Source organism: Rhipicephalus sanguineus, chromosome 4 (genome assembly GCF_013339695.2).
Source record: "Rhipicephalus sanguineus isolate Rsan-2018 chromosome 4, BIME_Rsan_1.4, whole genome shotgun sequence".
NCBI classification, from domain to species: domain Eukaryota; kingdom Metazoa; phylum Arthropoda; class Arachnida; order Ixodida; family Ixodidae; genus Rhipicephalus; species Rhipicephalus sanguineus.
In genome coordinates this window covers 194,127,493-194,137,388 of record NC_051179.1, presented here as the reverse complement: position 1 = coordinate 194,137,388, position 9,896 = coordinate 194,127,493, and positions in this window count along the sequence as shown.

The following is a 9,896-nucleotide window of genomic DNA, read 5'->3' as shown; positions in this document are numbered from 1 at the left end:
GCAGCATTCCTCTTTCCCTTTGCTACCGATGCTTCCTCCTGTACCTCCATATATCTGTCCCCCTCATTTACCCATACTCCGAGGTACTTGTACTCGCTTACCCTCGGTATTTTTTGGCCCTGTATTATGACCGCATGGTCTTCGCGATCATTGAATACCATCAATCCACATTTTGTTGCACTAAATCCTAGTCCTAGAGCCTCACATTCCCTTCCGCATATATCTGCCAGTCGCTGTATATCATCTTGACTGTCCGCAAATAAGACAACATCATCAGCATAAAATAGACCTGGAAGCTTCTGCTCAACCATCGTGCCGACCTGTTTGTGTGACAAATTAAATCCAATGTTGCTACATTCTAGCGCTTTTTCCATCCTCACCATGTACAGCATGAATAACAGCGGGGACAAAGGACATCCCTGTCTCAGCCCCTTGCTAATTTCAACGCTGTCCTTGCTACTTATTCCTTCCCATTCTATACAAACTGTATTTTCTCGGTATATTTCCCTCAAAAGCTGTATACAGTCGTCCCCTATGCCCACTTCTTTCAATATATCCCACAAAATTTCCTGATTAACGTTGTCATACGCCCCGATGATATCTAGATAAGCTACGTATAAGGGCCTGTTTTCTATACACTGGGTAAGAACAAACAGATTATCGTCTAACCGCCTGTCGATTCGAAATCCATTCTGAAGTTCTCCCAAAATATCATTTTGTTCTACCCTGAATGGGTCCGCTCTATGTACGGCTGGTGCAGAAGCCTAGCTCCGGTCCCAGCCGCAAATAGTCGTACCGTGCCCGTGTCAACGTCCCCTTCCCGTAGCGCGAGTCATCGCAGCTACGACGGGTTCGGGCGAATAAGGCAACAGGCTAGAACAACAAACAATACTTTATTGCTACGCTAGCAATAACGCGTAAATGTCGCGTAGAGGGATAGTCCGCTCTAGTAGAAAACAAAGGGTAACGCTTACACCTTCGGTTGATGATAGGCTCGCGGAACTTGGGGCGGTAAGGTGGTACCTCGCAGGTCAGCAGCACACGAGAGAGCGTCCACCTGCCTGTTCAGCAGTTTTGTCCACCTCCCGTCTCCCTCCCCACCGCGAGGATTGTTTCCCTCGCAGGGGCAAGTTCCCTTTCCCGCAAGCAGGGATGCGAGGATTGGCGCGAGGAGCGGCGGGAAAGAAGGGGTTGTCCGGAAAGGGCAACGGTGCTCCTGTCTTATTGGTCCCTTGGCTCCCGCCGTCAGTTCGCGATCGCGCCAGCCTTAAGGAAAGGAAATGGGCGCGCGTGCTCTCCCACATCCTCCTCCCCTTAAGAAAGCCCTCGGACGACAGAGACTGCACCATGAAGCAATATTTTGTTATTCCTCATTGAGAAAGGCTAGGACGGATCGGTCCAGGTCCGTGCCCTCCTGCGGTCGGCCCTCTGCCGTGGGTGTCGCTGGTGCCCCCACTGGCGTCGCCACTGCCTCCGAAGTAGCCACCACCGGCCTCGTTGCGGTCTTCGCTGCCGTGTCCACTTGCGTCATGGCTCCCCTAATCGTCGCCTCCACCGTCACTGCTGCGGTAGGTCTGGCCTGCTCCTGCAGCCCCGTGGTCCGGACCGCGCCTTCTTGGGCCCCGCCTCTCTGGTCGTTGGTGGCGATTGAGAGGAGCGAGTCAGCGAAGTGTTTCGTTCCAGATGGCTTCTCCAGCATGGTTCGGGCTCCTCCGGTCTGGCGGGGCTCGGGGTTTTCGGCGTGCTGCGCCGTGGCCTTGAGGGAGCATAGGCCGTCGGGGTGTCCACACAACCCTGGCACGTCCCGGTGGCTGCGGCCCCGAGGCAGCTGGCTCTCCCAGTTGGGTTGGCATTGGTCTTCGGGCCTCTTCTGTGGAGGCCGGGCGGTGCGGCGATGGGGTAGCGTGGATGTGGCGGTGGGATGTACCAGTCGACCTCCAGACAAGCGTCCATAGCGATGTTTGCCGGTGGTGGTGGGGCTGCGACGACGACGACGGAATGTGCGTGTGGGCTCGCCGTGAGGAGGCGGTCTCCTCTCCGAGCCGTCCCGGTGGCACCTATTTCCCTTTTGCTTATCCAACATGCAGAGTTGTCTCCGCCTGTTTCGCAAGAAGTACCGCGGCTCGGGGCTCTTCACTCGGTTTCGAGCGTTCTCAGCCGCCGCCTGCGGCTCGGAGGGAGACTGATAGTCGTCCCCATGCTCCTCCCGTGACACGTAGCGTTTCAAGTCGCATACGTGCACTGGTCCGCCGCTCGGTTTGCCTTTCATGTTCGCGAGCCGATAAACAAGCGAGGAAACCTTCTCTCGCACTCGGTACGGCCCGGACCATTTCGGTGCCAGCGAGGCTGCAAACTGTTTGCTAGCGTCGCTAAGAACATGATGGCGTCGCAGCACCAGATCGCCCACTTCGTAGTGTACGTTCCGATGCGAGCAGTCGTACTGCGCCTTCTGTTGTGCCCTAGCAGTGCCGAGCTTACTGCGTGCTTTACGTAAAGCTTCCGCTAGCTTCTCGCGCAGCTGCGCTGCGTATTCAGCTCGTGCTGATGACGCCACTGGCACTCCACTGCGATCCGCGAGTACAGTCTCCATCGGATTCGGCAGTTCTCTCCCCAGGTTTAGAAAAGAAGGCACATACCCAGTCGAGCGGTTCATAGTCGATCGCAACGAAAACCCGACCTCTGGAAGGTAGGTATCCCAGTCCTTGTGCCTTTTAGAGAACGCGACAAGCATGTGCTTGATGTTGCGATTGACTCGTTCCGTGGGGTTCGACTGAGCATGGTAGGTGGTTGTTTTCTTGTGCTTAATGCCAAGCGCGGCGCACGTGTCAACAAACACCTTCGCAGTAAAATAAGACGCGTTGTCTGTTATCAACTGCTCAGGGAAACCAAACCTGGTGAAAACCTCCATCAACTTATCCAAGATCACTCGAGCCGTCAGCTTTCTAAGGGGGAAAAGTTCTACCCACTTAGTAAAGTGATCCGTGATCACCAGCAAGAATTTGTTTCTGCTAGGAGTTGTGGGGTACGGTCCCATTACGTCACATGCCGCGATTTGCCGGGGATTCTGGCTGTTGATCGGCTGCATGAGGCCGGGCGGTCGTCCGCCTCGGGGCTTGACGCTTTGGCACACGTGGCATGAACGGGCGTAACGAATCACATCCCGCTTCATGTCCGGCCAGGTAGCGAGGCGACACAACTTAGCATAAGTCTTAGGGCCGCTCGCATGCCCAGCAATTCACGAGTCATGAAAGTAGCGAAGCAGTGCTCCTTGCGCGGTATCACGACCTTGAATGACTCACTTGTGTCATCATCGGATGGGATGTACCTCAGCAGGACGCCATTAGAATCCAGCAGATAAGAATCCAGCGCGCTCACAGCATTACCAGCTGTTGCTGAGCGCTCCGCACCGACAGCAATACCAGCTGCCCCCGTGTGCGCGGTGGACTCGCCACCCGGCTCCCGGAGCCCGTCGAACACCTTTCGACAAAACGGATCATTCTGCTGAGCTTCTAACAGCTCCCTTCTGCTGAAAACAATCCCCGCGCTAACAACAGCCTCTACGTGGTTCACGCTTGTGCCTTGAACTGACGTTTGTTCTACTGTTTCCGTTAGCGCTACTTCGAGTGTCTCACTCTCAGTCCGTTCCGGGTCAGTCTCGTGACGGACTGGAGCACGCGATAGTACGTCGGCCGCGGCATTGTTCTTGCCCTTGCGGTAGCGTACGGTGAAGTCGTAACGCTGCAGAAGCAATGCCAACGAGCCAGGCGGCCACTTGGTTCGTTCAAGCGCCTCAACCACGTGAGTGCCATGTGGTCTGTCTCAATAACAAACGCCACTCCGTCGATGTAATAGTCAAACTTACGGAGAGCGAAAACTATCGCGAGACACTCTTTCTCCGTTACCGAGTAGTTCCTCTCCGCCGGCGTCAACGAACGGCTCGCGAACGCAATCGGTCGGAGGGCACCTCCATGCTCCTGAAGCGAAATTGCTCCTAAGCCCAGGTCGCTTGCGTCTGTTTGAATCACAAACTCCCTGTTCAAATCGGGTAGCTGCAGTTCAGCCGTGTTAGCCAGCAACTTAGTGAGGCGACGCAGTGCGGCCTCCTGCTCTTGACCCCAAGCCCAACGCTCGCCTTTCCTCAAGAGCTTTGTCAAAGGCGCCTGCACTGCCGCGCAGTCTGGAATGAACTGGCAATAGAAGTTCGCCATCCCCAGAAAGCGCCTCAGCTCGCCGATGTCTTTCGGCGACGGATAGCTGACTATCGCTTCAAGCTTACACTCTAAGAAAAAAACCGGCTGAAGGGGGAGTAAAGTCAGCTTTAGTCCTCAAATCGTGTCGTTAGTCCCAACTGCCGCGAAGTGCGTGTCGTGTGCAAATTCGGAGGACTAGACATACCTCGGAAAAGACTAATGGGGGGACGAACGGTTGCATTTACTCCTGCGGGTAGAGGTTGAAGGGAAGACGTTTTTTCTGTGGCCTTTGTTTGCAGCAAGGCTCAGCATCGAACGAACGCGAAGCAGTGATCGTAGACCCACGAATGCCTCTTTCAAAGGTCATGAGCTTAGCTCTCGGCCAGGCGCGCCATATTGTTCCGAAGCCCTCCTTTCTACTCTGTCGCGGTGCGGGTTGCAGGCGGCGACGACCTGAGGGGTAAGGAATTCGGCGAACGCATGTTCAAAATGTCCACTGCACAGATGACAAGAAGGCATCGGCGCGTCGGCCCGCTTACTGCTGCGATCAAGAAAATAACGCGAGAAAAGTTTAATTTAATTTGTAGTGTGTTAATATTGTGTCATAAATTATGAGGACTTGAAACTTAGTTCACCAATAAGCTTCCCAATATTCACTGGCGGTGACAATCGTGTAAATCTGACGGACGTTTCAGCGCTTATGTTGGGTATCCTTCCGCGCCGCACTCTTTCTTCTTCAGTATCGCTCGCCGGAGTGTCGAGTGCGGCCGGGTCTTGTTCGTCACTTGTGATCTATCTTGCTCTTATTTCGGGGTCAGCGAGTGCCGCTATTTACGCAGACTATGAACGCAGCTGTGAAGAACATACCTCGCTGCATGTGCTGCAATTGTGGACGCGCATGCACGTTTGTTTCTGTGTACCGGCTGTTCATTGGATCCAACATCGTAACTTGCCTGCGGAAAAATGGACACCTCAGCTTACATGCAAGACTCCATCGCAGCTTCTTTTCTGCAAAGCTTCAGAGATGGACGCCGTCACATCGAGGTGTGATCAACAATTTCTGGATTTACTTGCTCTGCAAACAACGTCCCTCTCCTAATTTTGAAGGTAAGTTTATTATTTTCATTGCCTTGGTACATTGTATTATAAATAATATGAAGACTAAAAAAGCATTGTGCGTCGCATGTTTTTGAGCATGCGACTGCGCAATTATTGGGGCTTACGTGATTAAGTCGTTCTCTTCTAGCTACTTTATTTTGTAACAATTTTTTTTGTATTTCTTCCAGGTAGGACTCGCCCTAGTAATTCGGGAACAGGCCCTACACCAACTAAATGGTGGCATTCGTTCCTTTTTGGTGTTTTCGTAAAAATAAAGATTGACCTTAATAGAATCGTGTTTCTCTTTCTTCCTTGAATACTTTATAGAACACCGTAGGCTATCTGCAACTTACACAATCAAGAAATCAAAACCGTTGGTAACCTGAATCACTGTGCATGTGTGTGTGTTTGGTGTCATTCATGTGACCTGTGTTCCCGTGTCGTGGTTTGCCACTTCTCGCCAAATTTTTACCTTGTTCATAGGATTCAAAGTGTTTTAAAGGAGCACTGACATCAAATTTCAAGATCGAGATGTGCCCATCATTCGATCGCTTGGTATGCATAGGTCTTCTTGGCCAAATTTGAACGGCATCCGTCGCGTGGAAGTTATTTTAATTCGATGTCAAACAGCGTAGGAGAAAAAACAAAAAATCGGCTGCCCTGCAACATCGACACTAGTGCTACGTGTTCGGTGTGATACATTGCACAAAAATCACCCTGAGTGACGATACGCTAGTAACAATGACGTCGACGATCTCTGAGTGTGTTTGGAGCCGACTGCCAGCCATGCTTTCACTCTCTTTGCTGTGTCGAAGCGTGCGGCGTGCGTTTGCGGGGCGCACATGCACAATACGACGACTGGCACCCGGCGAGGCCTATTGTTCCGCACCCCTCTCGCTTTGTTGTCGGGCTGCTCTCGAGGTAGTTTTCGTGAGGGGTCACGCGCTTAACAGGTTTAACCCATACCACATACTTTCAATCTCTACCGCGCGCGGGGCCCCGATTTGAAAACCGCGCTTTCTACGTCACCACAGCTTGAGTGCACGTGGTCTTTGACGCTCCCCGCATGGGTCGCTAGTTTCTTGTGGTTTTTAGGCGGGCGTTTTGAAGTGACGCTAAAATGGTCACAATTAACTACGCTAGAATTAGTTATACGATACGCTAGAGCATTTACGATTTAACTTAGGGATTACCAGACCCAAAGCTACAAATTACAGTAAAAAAGTCACCAACAAAAATTTTGCTGTCAGGGGTCCTTTAAAGGATTGAAAGATCAGGGCACGCAACTAAATATTCTCGCTAGGGCAAGTCTTGAAGCCGGTATACACAATTTCTCTCAAGTTCGGCAAAGTAAATTCGAATGATCAGCATTATTGCTTGCAAGCGCTCACTGAATGCATTAATAGCAGTTAATACATGTAAGTTGGGTACCACTTCTAAAGCACTATTTAAGTGGCATGTTTCCATGAAATGTCCGTTCCTAAGAGCGCAGGAACTTCACCACCATTTCTCACAATTGCGAAGCGTGATTTGCTCTCCCAAGGATCATTTCTGAGGATCAACCAATACTCCTTCAGGGACCATTTCCAAAAACCAACTGTTAGTCCTTACAGGAGTAACATTTGCTCCTTCAGGGACCATATCCGAAAATCAACTGTTACTCCTTACAGGAGCAACCGTTAGTCCTTTGCAGTTAATCCTTCAAAGACTAACTGTTTATCCCCTTGCAGTTCATCCCCAAAAGAACTATTGGTTGTGGCAAATCAGTTGATCCCCAAAAGGACTAACCTCCCTACCCCTTTTAGTCCTTTTTTTCTTAGAGTGTACCCTTGTTCGGCAAAATGCGACCCTCGTCAAGCGTGAATCCCAACAATGTTATTCGGGTCGCCGCTATCTGAGCTTTGTTCGGGTTCAGAGCATAAGCGTGCGCAGGGTTCCCCTTCAGGGGGGGCGAAGGTTCGTCGCAGCGCCCCCCTCCCTATTATGTCAATGTATGCGGCTGCCTTTGCGCCCCTCTTCTCGCCCCCCCTACAATGTATAGGGCTGACATTGCGCCCCCCCTTCTCGCCCCCATTGCCCCCCCCCCCCCCTGCGCACGCCTATGGTTCAGAGTGATGCCCGCAGACCTCAGCCTTTCTAGAACGTCTCTTAAGTGGCGCAAGTGCTCATCGAATGTTTACGAGTAAACCACTATGTCGTCTAGATATGCTAGGGCGTGCTGCCACTTTGCATCGCCCAGAACTTGGTCCATTATCCTCTGATAAGTAGCGGGAGCTCCCACCAAGCCAAAAGACATTCTCCTGAATTGGAAAAGTCCCCTGTGGCATGTGAAAGCTGACTTCTCTCTGTCCCGCTCGTCCATTTCGACCTGAAAATATCCACGACTAGCATCGAGCGTCGTAAAGTACTTCGCCCCGCCTAGGTTGAATACTAACGATGAAATGGATGGAAGAGGGTATGCGTCCTTCTTCGTAACCTCATTCAGCCTGCGGTAGTCTACACAAAGGCGATAAGTATCATCCTTTTTTGGAACTAGAACCACCGGGAAACCCCATGGGCTGTTTGACCTTTCGACCACGCCTGTGTCGATGAGTTCGTCCAAGGCGGCGTCAAGTGCCTTCCGCTTAGCCAAGCTAATCGGTCGGGGATTGCATTTCCAAGGTCGTGCGTCACCCGTGTCAATTGTGTGCTTGACCAGCGTAGTGCGGCCCGGGCGGTCAGTGAAAATCGCGTCATACTCGTACAACAGCGACGACAACTGCACCCTTTCCCTTTCTGGCATGCTGTGTGCTTCTGCCAAAAGCGGGTGCACTGACCTTCCCTGTACCGCGGCACATTGTTCTGGCGGGGTTACTCGCTTACTCCGCGCGCTTTCCTCCTCTCTCACTCGCGCTGCTCCCTGCGATTGGCATGCCGTTGTCAATGCGGGTGCTTCTTCTTCTTGTGATTATTGAGCAAAGGAAAAAGACACCTAATTTCTGTCTGCCTTGAGGCGACACGGCGCAGTGCCTTGTAGGGGTGGGGGGATGGGGGAAAAAGAGTAGGAGTAGGAGAAAGACGAAGTGATGAGTGCGCAGCAGGCGCGGTAGGTGTAGCGACGTTGCCGAGGCGTCACCCGTGGATACTAGTAGTAGGTGTTCGCCGCAGCCGAGGTGGTCGGGGGTCCTCAGGGGGGCCGTCCCGAAGGGGGGGGGGGGCGACTCTACTCGCCCCTGGGAGCACCGGGCCGCGCGCCGATCGCCTGAAGGCAGGTGGCTCGCAGGGGGTGCTCCTCGGGTAGGTCTCGTGCCACGGCCTGCAGAGTGGCCAGTAGGGTCGCGATGAGGGCGTCCCTAGGATCCTCTGCAGGCGTGGTAGGTAGGTCAGCAGGCTCGTCCACCGTGGCGGAGGTCGCTGCTGGCAGGAGGGAACGGCGCGGCGCAGGAGTAGGGCGCTGCAGGCCGCGGTCCGTGGTGTTGTTCTCGAGCAGGGAGGTTTTGACGGCAGCAGCGTAAGAGCGTACCTCACGGGCCTCCTCGCGAAAAGCTTTAGCGCGTCTCCGTCGCGCTCTCGGTAACCCCCTCTTGCAATGTCAATGACAATACCTGACTTGGCGAGAAAGTCTCGACCCAGGATTAGAGGCATTGACAAACCGGGAAGATGGACGAAGCGTTGTCGCCTCACGCGTCTTTCCCAGCGGATCACAAGTCTAGCCGCACCGCTCGATTGCGCTGTGTCCGAAGCAAGGCGGAACATGATGTTGCTTTGTCTTAAGCGGATATTGTTCTAGCAGAGATGGTGCAACACCTCGTCCCCAAATAATGAAGCGCTTGCCCCAGTATCCAAAAGTGCTACAAACTTCTTTCGAGCTATCGCTAACTCGATTAACGGTGCGGGCGAGTGCATCACCTGCGCGACAGACTAGTGATCCGAACGCATCGGTAGGACTACGGATCGCCGCGCGGTGCCCGACGTGGTTCACCGGCGGCGTCGTCCGTTTCCCGAACCGCGTGTTCGCTCCTGACCCGGCGTGCGGCCGCATTAGCGGGCGATGTGCCCCGGTGCGCCGCACCGGTAGCAAGGACCGAGGAATCCACTCCGGCCCGGGCACTCGTCGCCGCGATCCGGCGGGCCTCGCTCCCCGTTGCGCCGCTCGTCTGGGCTCGTCTCGACCACGTGCTCCTGCCGCGGAACGTCACATGCAGGCGCAGCGCGGGCCGTACGAAGCGCGTAAGCGTAGGGGTCCAAAGCGCGGTCTGACAGTTCCCAACCGCGCGGTACGTGCTCATCAGCGAACGATGCTGACGCGTTACCCCGAAACGCCTCTGAACTGACCGCGCCACCGTTCCACGCGCAGCGAGGCTCGAGTGACTGCGCTGCGGGTGGAGGCGGGCGATATGCTCGCGCCGCGAGGATGTCCCCTTGTATGCGCTTCACTTCGGCGGCGAGCTCTTCTAGGTCTGCGAACTTGCATCCCCTGAAGTGCGCCGCAAAAGTCGGGTGCGCTTGCCGTGTAACGCGCTCGACTTTCTCCGCGTTGGTGGCGACAGGGTTAGCGAGGCGATAAAGTTCGTCCATCGCCCATACGTACTCCAGCAAGGATTCGTCCGGATGCTGGGTGCGTAGCTT